Source organism: Zootoca vivipara, chromosome 8 (genome assembly GCF_963506605.1).
Source record: "Zootoca vivipara chromosome 8, rZooViv1.1, whole genome shotgun sequence".
NCBI classification, from domain to species: Eukaryota; Metazoa; Chordata; class Lepidosauria; order Squamata; family Lacertidae; genus Zootoca; species Zootoca vivipara.
The window spans coordinates 80,115,317-80,128,542 of NC_083283.1; positions in this window are offsets into that span (position 1 = coordinate 80,115,317).

A 13,226-nucleotide genomic window follows, 5' to 3' on the forward strand; every position below is an offset into this window, starting at 1 on the left:
TCTCGCTGAGGTAAATCTGCTTCACAATAATGTAAAACTTCAAAGGCCAAGCCAGCGTGCAGCTGCAGTATAAGAAGTGTCAATAACTGGTGTGCCTTTGCCCTTTCATGACAACGGTTTAGACTTCCACTGGCCAGACATTCCTAGGAAATCAGTTTGCCAAAGGCCCAAATGCCTGAATTGTACAAAGGCCTGGTTTCTTTTTTCTTCAGAATGATAACCGAGTCCAGAGGTGACCCCTTGCACACAATTGCAGTTATTCAGGCCTTCTAAAAGACAGCAAATTCACATGTAACTGTATCTTCCTGCTTCGACAGTCGGGCGGCCTGTCACCTCCCTTGTCTGTCAGCGCCTGTTCAGGCCGCTAAATGAAGACCGCAGAGCTCCATCGTGGTATCTGTTGGTTGCAGCATATGCACCAAAGCAAAGCAGGACAAGGGGTTTCAAGCGAAGGCCAAAACCAATCCGTCATTTTGACCCGTCAGTGATAAAGGGAGCACACATAAAAGAGATAGGTCCTTGTCCCAGAGGTAGTATCGGTGGTAAACTGTCATCAAAACAAAAATAGTTTAAGCCCCCAGTATTTGTACTAATAATTCAATACAAATGAGCTGGGTTCCAGTTCCAGCAACGCTGCCTTTTCATCTGGTTAGATGGGAACCAAGTAGAAAGAGACCGTTGTCTTATTTGTAAGGATGGGAAAGAAAATGGACACACATGTGGAAACCCACACAAAGGGGGCAGAACTGCTCCCAAAACGCTGAGGGGTCTACATGGACACAGTGATTCTACAGAACCAGGCTCATAGGAAGTGTCATAAGAAGTTGCAACTGTCCAGCATCTTGTTGAAAACTCATTCCTTTTTTATTTGGGTTTATTTATTTATTTTGAGTTTTCTGATCTGATTCTGGGCAGGCCACAATCATGGAATGGAGACAATAGCTCCACCTTGCTGTTTCTTAGGTATACTGCCTCTGAAGCTGGAGGTTCCATTTAGCTATCACACTAAAGAATTTTCCTCCATGCTATTTTAATGTAGAGGAACTGTACAATAACATGGAGTTTCCAAGCTCGCAGAAAGATTAATAACATGGAATTTCCAAGCTCGCAGGAAGATTAATATTAATAACAGTATTAATATTGACTGTTCACTTGATGTTAATCCTTTTGCTACCTTTCTGGAGATAGAACCAGGAACAGTTAAATGAGTCTATGTACAGAGTATGCATGCCAAAGGCACAAACCCCAAATCAACTAACCCCCGTGTTGCAAACTCCAGGCTAAAGACAACAGCGGCAACACGTAGACCGAAGAATGATGAATAATAAGGGCATAAATGTATATCTTTGTGTACCGTATATCTTTATAAGTTGCAGCGAAGCGATATTCAAGAGTACAGTCCATACAGTATCAAAATGAAATTCATGCAGTGATATAATCATTTGAATAGCTTAGCGATATCTGTCGATGCAAATCATAGCAAATAATAAGACAGTGATCCAGATAATGACACTGTTTCGACCTGGTCTTCTTCATTGTTCGACTCAGAAATGTATACAGTCAACTTCTAAGGAGCAGTCGTCATAAAACTATGTAGTTTTATGACCACTGCTCCTTAGAAGTTGACTGTATTTCAGTTCAACAATTGCTTTGATAAAATACATATTTTGTTATGTGCAAATGACTTTAGATACCTATTAAAGGTAAAGGGAACCCTGAACATTAGGTCCAGTCGTGACTGACTCTGGGGTTGCGCGCTCATCTCGCATTATTGGCCGAGGGAGCCGGCATATAGCTTCCAGGTCATGTGGCCAGCATGACAAAGCTGCTTCTGGCGAACCAGAGCAGCACACAGAAACGCCGTTTACCTTCCTGCTGTAGCGGTTCCTATTTACCTACTTGCACTTTGACGTGCTTTCGAACTGCTAGGTTGGCAGGAGCTGGGACCAAGCAACGGGAACTCACCCCGTCACAGGGATTCGAACCGCCGATCTTCTGATCAGCAAGCCCTAGGCTCAGTGGTTTAACCACAGCGCCACCTGGGTCCCTTTTAGATACCTATTAGGTCCATAAATTAGAAATATAGCATATATTCAACACAACACAAAAAACAGTGACAAGTTGTTGTTGACAAAGGACAGCTGGACCTATAAAGGGCCCCATTACCTATCGCTAAGCTATTCAAATGATTATATCACTGGATAAATTTCATTTTGATACTATACGAACTGTACTCTTGAATATCATTTTGCTGCAACTTATAAAGATATACACAAAGATATACATTTATGCCCTTATTATTCATCATTCTTCGGTATACGTGTTGCCGCTGTTGTCTAAAGGCACAAACCCCTTCGCTTAGAATAGGAGGGCAACTGTCCTAAGGCGATACGGTTGCTATTTAAAGGTAAAGGTAAAGCTACCCCTGACCGTTAGGTCCAGTCATGGATGACTCTGGGGTTGTGTGTTCATCTCACTCTATATCGTGTCCACCCACAAAGAGGACACGTGTTGCAGTGAGACCTGGAGACCGACCTCCTGTGTTGTGGGTGGGTGAGATTGAACAGCCAGAACACCCGATTGGTAGGTCCCTCGTTGTTGGGTGCAATCTGGCCAATGGGGTGCAGTCCAAATGGATCGAGGGACCTATATATGCTCAGGCATGAGACCCAGAGTTTCCTCTTTCGGCGTGTGCATTTGGAACACCCGTCCACCTCTCCCTACTTTTAGGGCATTTTGCGAGTGACGTTGCTATGCCGTCGTGTGTCGTCTGTCATTGGGACAGGGGCACGGCAGGAATTTCCCCACTTGGCTGATTGGCTGTTGCCATTTGGGTTTCGCCTGCCACGTAGCAAATCGTCACAACTTGTAAGGTTGCGGATAGGCACTGGTTCAGGTGATGGGGATGGGAGAATGGTCTCACCATCCCTATGTGAAGGGTATTCCGTTAAAGGAATCCAGGGACTCAACTGGTTTGGTCAACCCCCGAGAGGGGGTTGTGCCCATGCCCGAGTCCAGGGGGGACATCTGGGTGGTGAACATAGTCTGTTCCCGGGCTTTCTCCCTACCTCAGGTGTTCACCCTTGGCTGACCTATGATAGAGCTCTGGGTCAGCGCTACCTGCAAGAGTGCAGGGAGCTAGTCGAACCAGAGCCTATGCAACCACTCACATTCTGTAATTAATTAAGTTGTGGCCTAAATTCTGCCAAAAACCAAACTAAAATTTAGGGGGGAAGTCTCTGGGTCTGAACACGCAAAGGCTATTTATGCAGTGTCAAAAACAGCAGCCTCTAGGAAAATTCTCACAACTGTTTGCAAGAAGGCTGCGGAATTCTGAACATATTCAAGAGCCACCCCTTAAATCTCCATTTTGCTCTTCCCTCACATCCCCTTCCAGGGAGGTGGGTACTGGAATGATTTCCCCGTTTACATGGCAAGCTGTAATGTGTACGGTCTGCTGTTCAGCAAAATAAATCAGGAATTGCATGGGGTTAGCACAAATCCTTGGGCAAGCTTCAAGGAGTTATTTGGATCCCAGCCGCTGTAAGCACAGAATGAAGGTGGTGAAATGGCCAGTACGCAACTCCCCTTATTTTCATCTTTTGGCTTCTGCCTCCCCATCTCCCTAGGCTGTGGCCTTCCTCAAAATGGTCACCGCCCCCTATTGCTTTCATGAGAACTGCTCATTCTCAAGTGGAAAGTGATGCTGCCCCAGGCAAGATATAATCACTTGACAGGAGAAAGTCGATGCCAAGGGACTGTTATCACATTGGAGTGGCTTGCAGACAAGCAATTACAAACAGGGCCAGCTGCATAGGAGTAATGAGCAGACAGTGACCTTGTGTCTGCCCCGCCCCCACAACACACACACACACACAATGTCAGCATGTTGGGAATAGCAATCTACCCCATTTAAAGGAAAGCTGTATTGCGATCCCAATTCCTGTTCCTTTTGGAACTTTATACTCCAGTCCAGCCTATGAGAGAACACTGGTCCCAGTCTATGGCTTTCTTCTCAGCTAAGTAACTTGATAGTGTGACTTCCCCTGTACTGACATCTGATTTTGATTCCTAATAGATTTCATTTTATTATTTCGTTTATTACAAAAGGGGAGGGGGGGCGCTCTTGAAACAGCTTACGAAAGCTAAAGACCTGTGATGTATAACAGTGAAAATGTTTAGCAGCAGCAGCATTAGTCAAGATTATTCACTTCACTGCTCCAAATTCACCATCTTCTCAACAGTCAAAACCCTCCCTAAGAAGAGGAGGTCTTACTAATCTCTTCAAGGCCAGGAGGCAACTGGAAAACGGATATCCATTGGGAAGGAATTCAACAACTCAGTGGGGCCACCACCAAGAAGTCTCTTGTTTTAGTTGCCTAGCAATAAATATCAGAGCTTTTTCTGAGCATTGCTCTTAAATTGATTTTATCCTGCTTTTCCAATTAAACTTTTTGATCCATGTAATGGAGTATAGAAATTGTTGTTTGTTTTCTTACATTTATTTATTTATTAGATTTAAGCGGAATGGGATATTTTATATAAAGTGGTATATCAACTTTTATAGTAAATAAATAAGCTGATGCTACATTGCACATTTACATGGTTCAGTTAAAAAATTGGCCACCTGAATAGTGTTATAATTCTATGATTGTGAATTGAGGAATTGGTCTATTCAATAAAATTTGGTAATCGGCATTAGGGATTGGTGGAATTAGCTCTGGAAAATAAGGTCTGTGTTTGATAAACCAATTTCTTAAGCCAAACGAGCACTATACTTACATTAAAAAATAAAACCAGCAACTCATAAAAACCATGTCTTATGCAAAGGAAAACAAAGTCATTTCCCCTTCTTTTTTATTAAATTTCAATTTCTTGAATAATACACATCAGTTTACTGTTTATCAAAGGTCACATGAAATTTGTATGAAACTGAGTTCATTATCCGAGGCTTAAATCTGCAATTAGAGTGGTATGTTTAGCTTGAAAATTAATATCTCAGGCATTAAGTGCAAAAAAGATGGAGGGAGGGAGGAAGGGAGGGAATAAAGAAAACACACACTAAAAACTTAGCAAGAAAATTATTTTCAAAATAGCATAAAATGATATTTGTCCTGAATTTTGACAGAAGCTATCAATATTGTTATACATTCTTTCTGTAGATGGGGCAGAGGGGTTAAAAAATAAAATACCTTTATTTTCCATATTATAAAAATCCACTAGAAAAAGGCAGTATGACTTGACTTGTGAAAGTGAGGGCAATGGGCATATATCCCATGCAATAGTTGTGATCAGATACTGACCGTCCACTTTTATTACCATTTATTTATTGATTTGATTTACTGCATAGACAATATATATAATAAAAATACTATCCTACTGGGGACCTGTAGTCCTAACATTTGGTCATTTATTTTGAAATAAAGACTTCCTTGTTCTCTGCTCACCCTTCTAGCTTCCCAAAGTTCATGCTATCCTTATGGTGGAGAAGAAAAGACCCCCCCCCCAAATGGCCTTTTCTGAAGTGCCCAACAGTGGCTGCAGAGCCCCTATTCAGGTAGGCATTGGAGGGCAGCTGCCAAGGCTCACAGCTCATCAGCTGGCCCATTGTCACCCCCCTAGAGCCCCCTGGTCTTGCTTTCCTCCTCCTTGCTGTTACTGCCCCAGTCTCTCTTGTCCTCATGCAAGCAATACAAGAGATAACAGACTGTGTCCTCCACTAGCAATGTGCTCAGGGCAATTATATGGATTATGCAAGGAGATGCATTACAGCCACTGCAGGTAGGTCCATTCAAAGGAAAGGGCTTGTTGGGTGCACCTTGCCCAACATGGAGCCAACGCTGGTTGGCTGTCAACAGGGGACAAAAAAGGAGGAGATCCTGGGTGGGTGGGTGGGTCCATATTGACATCTCTTTTCTGCCTTGGGGTGGAGGAAGAATCTGCCCAACTTGGATCCCAAAGCAGACTCACCAGATCAGATCAATGACCCACTTCAGAATCTGTGGTCTGGTGGATGATTTTGTGAAGCAACCTGACAATTGTCTCAATGCATTTTTTTTAAAAAAAAACAACTTCTAAACTTCTAAAGAAACAACATCCAACAGCTCACAGTTGGGTGCAGCTGGTACACACAGAGCTCCTTACCACCACGTACTTTGAAAGCCCTGGGCACTACAGAAGTTGGTGACATTCTGTCACTCTCAGGGGGAATTCTGGGGGAGGGTAGAGTAGTTGCCCCAGGGGATCCTGTATGGTCCCCACTGAATCAGGTTCTGTCACTTTCCAAATTGCATTATAGACATAACTTCCTTCTGACCACACCTCCCTCCGTCTCTCTCCCTCTCTTGGTCTTGATCTCCACTGGATCTTCAGCAACTGAAAGTTATATTCCACTCCCCTGCCAATTATACAGTACTGGTATAAGCTAAACAAGCTAGAGCTTAGGGCCCCACTCTCTTGGCCCCCCAAAAAATGTAAAGAAAAAAAAAACTGGGTGTACATTTCCAAAATATAAGATAACAGCAAAATAAATAAATAAATAAATAAATAAATAAATAAATAAATAAATAAATAAATCCTACATAAGCTACAGCAGGCATCCCCAAACTTCAGCCCTCCAGATGTTTTGGACTAAAATTCCCACCTTCCCTGACCACTGGTCCTGTTAGGTAGGGATCATGGGAGTTGTAGGCCAAAACATCTGGAGGGCCGCAGTTTGGGGATGCCTGGGCTACAGCAACAGTGTTTTGTGTTGTGTAGGCTCCTAGGATGCAAGTAATGGGCCCCGCCTGCTAGCCTGCTCCCTAAAATATCACTGGTTTGCTCATTTCTACATGTAGGGTGCCTACACTATTAATATACTTCTTCTTAATTGTATTTCAGTTCAACAATTACTTTGATAAAATACATATTTTGTTATGTGCAAATGGCTTTAGATACCTATTAGGTCCATAAATTACCATAAAGCATATATTCAACACAACACAAAAAAACAGTGACAAGTTGTTGTTGACAAAGGACAGCTGGACTTATAAAGGGCCCCATTACCTTCAGTAGTTTAGGGCCTCATCAAACCTAAATCCAGCCTTGCAATTATATACAAGCCCCCGTATGTGCCTTAAGTAGCAGCCCAATTCAGCATTTCCAACACTCGTTTTGGTAGATGTGGATTTTGCTAGCTGTAGAGCAACGCTTCGGACATGTGGACAGAAAGGCAGGGTCCCTGGTCGTGTTACAACCTATGCATGTTTGCCCATTGATTTCACTGGAAGGAGAATTGAATGCAGGTCGGATAGCAACAAATAATGCAGCCATTCATCACCCAGGTCTTGGCTTAAGAAACCAGAGGCACTTGAAGCTTGCCCATTGTAGTTATGAAAACTGGGAGAAGGATCCATTGTTGATAAGGGTATGATGTATTGCCTCATAAACAAATCCAGACGGGGACCTTTTTTTCTGGCACAGTAGTCTTTTTTATAGCCATTTTTTTCTAAACCCCCCACCTCACTGTTTCGAATTTATTTGCCATAATATCATTTAAGGCTTTACAAAGATATGAAAAACTAAACAAGTCACAGTTTCCTACAGGAGCTTACAAAGGGGATAGTGTGAGAAGCCCAGCAGTTAAGACACAAGCAAAAAGACTCCTGTTACATTATTTCCACATGTTCTACTTTTTCATAATAACGCTCATGAATCTCTCTCTCTCTCTCTCTCTCTCTCTCTCTCTCTCTCTCTCTCTCTCTCTCTCTCTCTCTCTTGCTGTCAGGCTAGAATGGGATGGTTAGAAGACACATGACTACCATAAGAATCAGCACCCTTCTGCCATTTCCTCTGTCACCTGGTAACATCTAGTAGTAGAAAAGGCATGGTGTGATATCACTGCTCAGTGAGTCCTCAGCTCGGCTGCACAGCTCAGGGACAGAAGAGGAGCTCATTGTTTTAGAAGCAGCCAGTCTCACTTGCACAATGTACTTGAGTCAATTTATGGAAGAAGAAAAAAAACACCCAACACCTTAGTTCACAAATGTCTAGGGGTGGCTGACTCCGAAGAGTGCGATCTACTCACAGAGTTAAAAACAGTGATCTACCCCCTTTTGGAGGGTTCAGGTCAAAGTTGTTGAGATTTTCTGAGGCAGGTGGAAAGCCCTCTTTTTGAGGGGTGAAGGGCTAAAACGTTGAGCATTTTTTAGGGGAGCCAAAGTTGTTGAGCTTATTTGGGGGGGAGCCAGTGATCTACCACAGACGTCCAGTGATCTACCTGTTGGACGTGCCTGGTCTAGTATATATAAATAAACATACAGTATTTCAGAAAACTGAAAATGCATGAGAAAATAACCAATGAAACCAAAAGACGGACATTCTGTGGTTTGCAGAAATGATGTGCATGTTTATCAGGACCTAAGATGTTATACTTCCTCTTTTTCTCGGATGGAAACTGATAATATTGTTGCTTCTCAGCAGAATGTAGCTTGTGATACTCCTACAAGTCAAGTGAAGTGAAGAAATCCCTCCAGGGAAAGTCATACAGGATCTCCTTCATTAATGAATGAATGAATTCAGATTCTGACGTAGAAGGTCTAAGTCATTCCATTGACACTAGTGATGTACTAGCAATTCATCAGAATATTTTTCTGCTTCTGAAGACCCTCCAGAGCTTCTTAAACCATGGTTTATAAAGCCATAGCTAAGCACCAAGGACATAGGCTTCACCCTCATTCTTTTTCTTTCTCTCATGTGCCACAACTTTCTGCTATGTCCAAAGGAGGAACTCTGTGCCAGCTAACAAACTAGAAATTTGAGCCGTTGGGATGGTGAGGGCAGACGGTACGCTCATAGCCCTTATCCATGGCTTCACAAACCAAGTTTTATGACGCTGTGGACAAACATCCAAATGCAGCCACTGTATGTCTCACTTCTGAGAAACAGGACCTGACTCACATAGCATTCCTCCCAGGGACGTGAGGGGTGTGTGTGTGAAAAACTAGCTGCCAGCTTCCAAGAGAAGCACAAGTGTCATTATTGCCACAAAACTGGTGGCAGCAGCAAAAATGAATATAACATTGGGGATGATCTGGAGAGGCTTTGTTGTTGTTGTTTAGTCGTGTCCGACTCTTCATGACCCCATGGACCAGAGCATGCCAGGCACTCCTGTCTTCCACTGCCTCCCTCAGTTTGGTCAGACTCAAACTGCCTCCAAAGTTCTTGTGGTTCAACATTAGTGCTTTATTCTCCTAGCCCAGTAGTGTTGGCAGCAGCTCTTGAAGACCTGAGGTAGAGGCCTTTCCCATCTTTGATGGTGGAAGGGCTGTGTCTGGGACCTTCCAGAAACAAAGCATGCCCTCTCCCCCTAAGTTGCATGGAGCTCCTCCATGCATGGCCTTATATGTGCTCTTGCCATTGCTACAGACATTCTGTAGTTTGTGGAAGCTGTTGTCACTCGCTTTCTGTGAAGGTGTCCTGAGAAAGCATTGTGAGCAAATGACTCTTGAAGGTAAAAGAAAAAAATGAAAATAATTCCAAAAGGCACTTTCTACATCCAAAGACTGCTATAGCCATGGGACTGAGGGAGGTGCTGGCCGTAAGAGTGGAGGAAAGAGATATGACTTCTAAAAGTTATCTCAATCTATAATCCCTACTTTGGCACTTGGAGAAGGGAGGTCCTTTTCAGTGCTCAAATTTCAGGGAGGAAGGAATAATATTTATTTATTTATTTATTTATTTATTTATTTATACCCCACCCATCTGGCTGGGTTTCCTCAGCCACTCTGGGCGGCTTCCAACAAAGGATTAAAAATATATTAAAACATCAGTCATTAAAAACTTCCCTAAACAGGGCTGCCTTCAGATGTCTTCTAAAAGCCAGATAGTTGTTTATTTCCTTGACATCTGACGGGAGGGCGTTCCACGGGGCAGGCGCTACTACCGAGAAGGCCCTCTTCCTGGTTCCCTCTAACCTCACTTCTCGCAGTGAGGGAACTGCCAGAAGGCCCTCGGAGCTGGACCTCAGTGTCCGGGCTAAACAATGGAGGTGGAGACGCTCCTTCAGGTATACTGGACCGAGGCCATTTAGGGCTTTAAAAGTCAACACCAACACTTTGAATTGTGCTGGGAAGCGTACTGAGAGCCAATGTAGGTCTTTCAGGACCGGTGTTATATTGTCTTGGCGGCCACTCCCAGTCACCAGTCTAGCTGCCACATTCTGGATTAGTTGTAGTTTCCGGGTCACCTTCAAAGGTAGCCCCACGTAGAGCGCATTGCAGTAGTCCAAGCAGGAGATAACCAGAGCATGCATCACTCTGGAACAGAGGGGAGCCATACCCGTGCTGCTTGTGATGCTTCCCTGATCTAGTCTTTAAAAGTTTACTGTAGGGGATGAGGGAAAATGGCGTGAATCAGGATAGGGCCTGTGGCCACCACCCATTCCCCCGTATTTCAAGCACTGATCCTGTCCTCTCCTCTGGAGGCTGATAGAGGAATACAATGAGTTCTGTACATAAGCAGTTTCCACTTTAAGAGGTGTGTGTGTGTGACCCTCAGTGTCAATAGAGTAACAGTAAAAAGGCAACCCAGGATGTCTAGAGGAAGCCTTCATGAAATAACTTTCTCCCCTAGACACCCTCTCTTTAGAGACAAGTGACCTTTGCTTCGGGGCTGACCAAGTTCCAGTTATATACACAGCATGCCACAAGGAAGAGGTTATATCATTTGTAGCAATTAGTATATGAGCTTAACTGTTCCTGGCCAAGAAAAAAAAGAAATCGCTTGTGCTAAAACAAATTATACTTCTAAGTTCAAACCCAGAATCATTTCATGAGTTCTTTGCCTGCAGGCTTTAGCTACAAACCCTGCACAGGGAAAAAAAGCAAGAGGTTTATGGGTTTCTGTTAATCTTAGACATTATGTCATTATTCAAAATATGACTTTACTGCTACTCTATGTGGGTGCATTCGTGTGTGTGTGCTCGCACGTGTAGACACATTCAGGCCTCGTTAACTGGTCATTTGGGGAAAGGATATAGGATACCATGCCCATAATGTTTTGCGAGAATGATTTGAATGGAATTTAAGGGGCTTTTAAAAGGAGGAAATAGGCAAATGTGATTCACTGTGCACAGCTCAGTCTCCAGGCATTTGTTTGAACTGTAGTTCGTGTGTGTGTGTGTGTGTGTGTGTGTGTGTGTGTGTGTGTTTTCAAGAACAGAACTGGATAGAAGTACAGTTCATTTCTAGTTCCTGGGTTCAGGAGAACTCCACCACCACCTCCCAGAGCCGCGACCAAGTCTGAGCGAATCCTGGACAAAGTTTCCTCCGGTGGGCACCCTCTTCTGCCATCATGGGCTTACCTGACAGCAGTACCTGCCCGCAGCTGAGTCCTTGAAGCTTACTGGGCAGCAATGAGGTCACCTTCTGGCCCCTACCACTCTCCCTCCTGGCAATAAGCAGCAACTCTGATATTGAGAGGCTGGGTGAACCTCACTGCCCCACGATGCTGTCAGCCGTGGTGGGAAACAGGAATAGCACATAGCTCTCTAAGCAGTTAAGGGTTGCCATTCCAATTTCTCACACTGCCCTGGCAATGGGGCCTTGTCAACTGCCTGATTTCCATCCTTTCCCCTCTCTGAAGCGCTGGAAATCAGGGAGGAGTAGAGATTCCCCTCCCATTCCACGAGTTCTTTCTCCCCTGTGTTCCACTCCTTGTAATCCATACTAAAATGCGTCTTAACTAGGGAAAGGTCTGGAATTATTTCTGGAATTGGAATATGCACAGTTGGTGCAGCTTTCCAGTGCCAGATTTAGGGGGCTGCGGGCAGTTCCCCCACACAGGGCACCAAGGCGAGGGGGCACAAAACTTAGAAGATCCATAATTGAGAAGATCCATCTGGGGGCACCAAATTTTGGGCTTGCACAGGGTACCATATTACAAAAGATGAGCCAAATCTGCCCCTGCAGCTTTCAGTTCTATCAATTCCTTTGTTTTACTCCTCCTGCAACTGATTACTTATTGTTGCAGCTTTTGTTAGCATGTGCGCATTTACAAACCACAGGGGCAGGGGAGGGAACAAACTTTTTGTCATTGTTCATAACTGCATTGTGATTATTATTATTATTATTATTATTATTATTATTATTATTATTGTCCTTTCTTGTTGTGCCCCCATGCCACATTGGTACAAAACATAATGAATCCTGAATCCTTCCGTGCGCAGAGTTTTTATTGTTTCCCTGCTTAATTAACTTACATGCAGAATTCATCATGCGAAAGGCTGGACTAGATGAATCCCAAGCCGGAATTAAGATTGCCGGAAGAAATACAGTGGTGCCTCGACTTACGAATTTAATCCGTTCCGAAGACACCTTCGTAGGTAAAAAATTTCGTAAGTCGAAAAGCGCCATTGGAAACGCGATTTTCCATAGGAATGCATTGGAAACGGAAAAATTCGTAAGTCGAAGCAACCCCATCTAAAAATTCATAAATTGAAAAAACCCTATCTAAAACCACCGTGGTTTCCGTTTGGGTGTCAACAAGTTCGTAAGCGTGCAGCCATTTGCCCCATTCGTAAGTCGAAAAATTCGTAAGTCGAGATACCACTGTATCAACAACCTCAGATATGCAGATGACACAACCTTGATGGCAGAAAGTGAGGAGGAATTAAAGAAACTTTTAATGAGGGTGAAAGATCATGGCCACTGGTCCCATCACCTCCTGGCAAATAGAAGGGGAAGAAATGGAGGCAGTGAGAGATTTTACTTTCTTGAGCTCCTTGATCACTGCAGATGGTGACAGCAGTCACGGAATTAAAAGACGCCTGCTTCTTGGGAGAAAAGCAATGGCAAACCTAGACAACACCTTAAAAAGCAGAGACATCACCTTGCCTTGCCAACAAAGGTCCGTATAGTTAAAGCTATGGTTTTCCCAGTAGTGATGTATGGAAGTGAGAGCTGGACCATAAAGAAGGCTGATCGCCAAAGAATTGATGCTTTTGAATTATGGTGCTAGAGGAGACTCTTGAGAGTCCCATGGACTGCAAGAAGATCAAACCTATCCATTCTGAAGGAAATCAGCCCCGGGTGCTCACTGGAAGGACAGATCCTGAAGCTGAGGCTCCAGTACTTTGGCCACCTCATGAGAAGAGAAGACTCCCTGGAAAAGACCCTGATGCTGGGAAAGATGGAGGGCACAAGGAGAAGGGGACGACAGAGGACGAGATGGTTGGACAGTGTTCT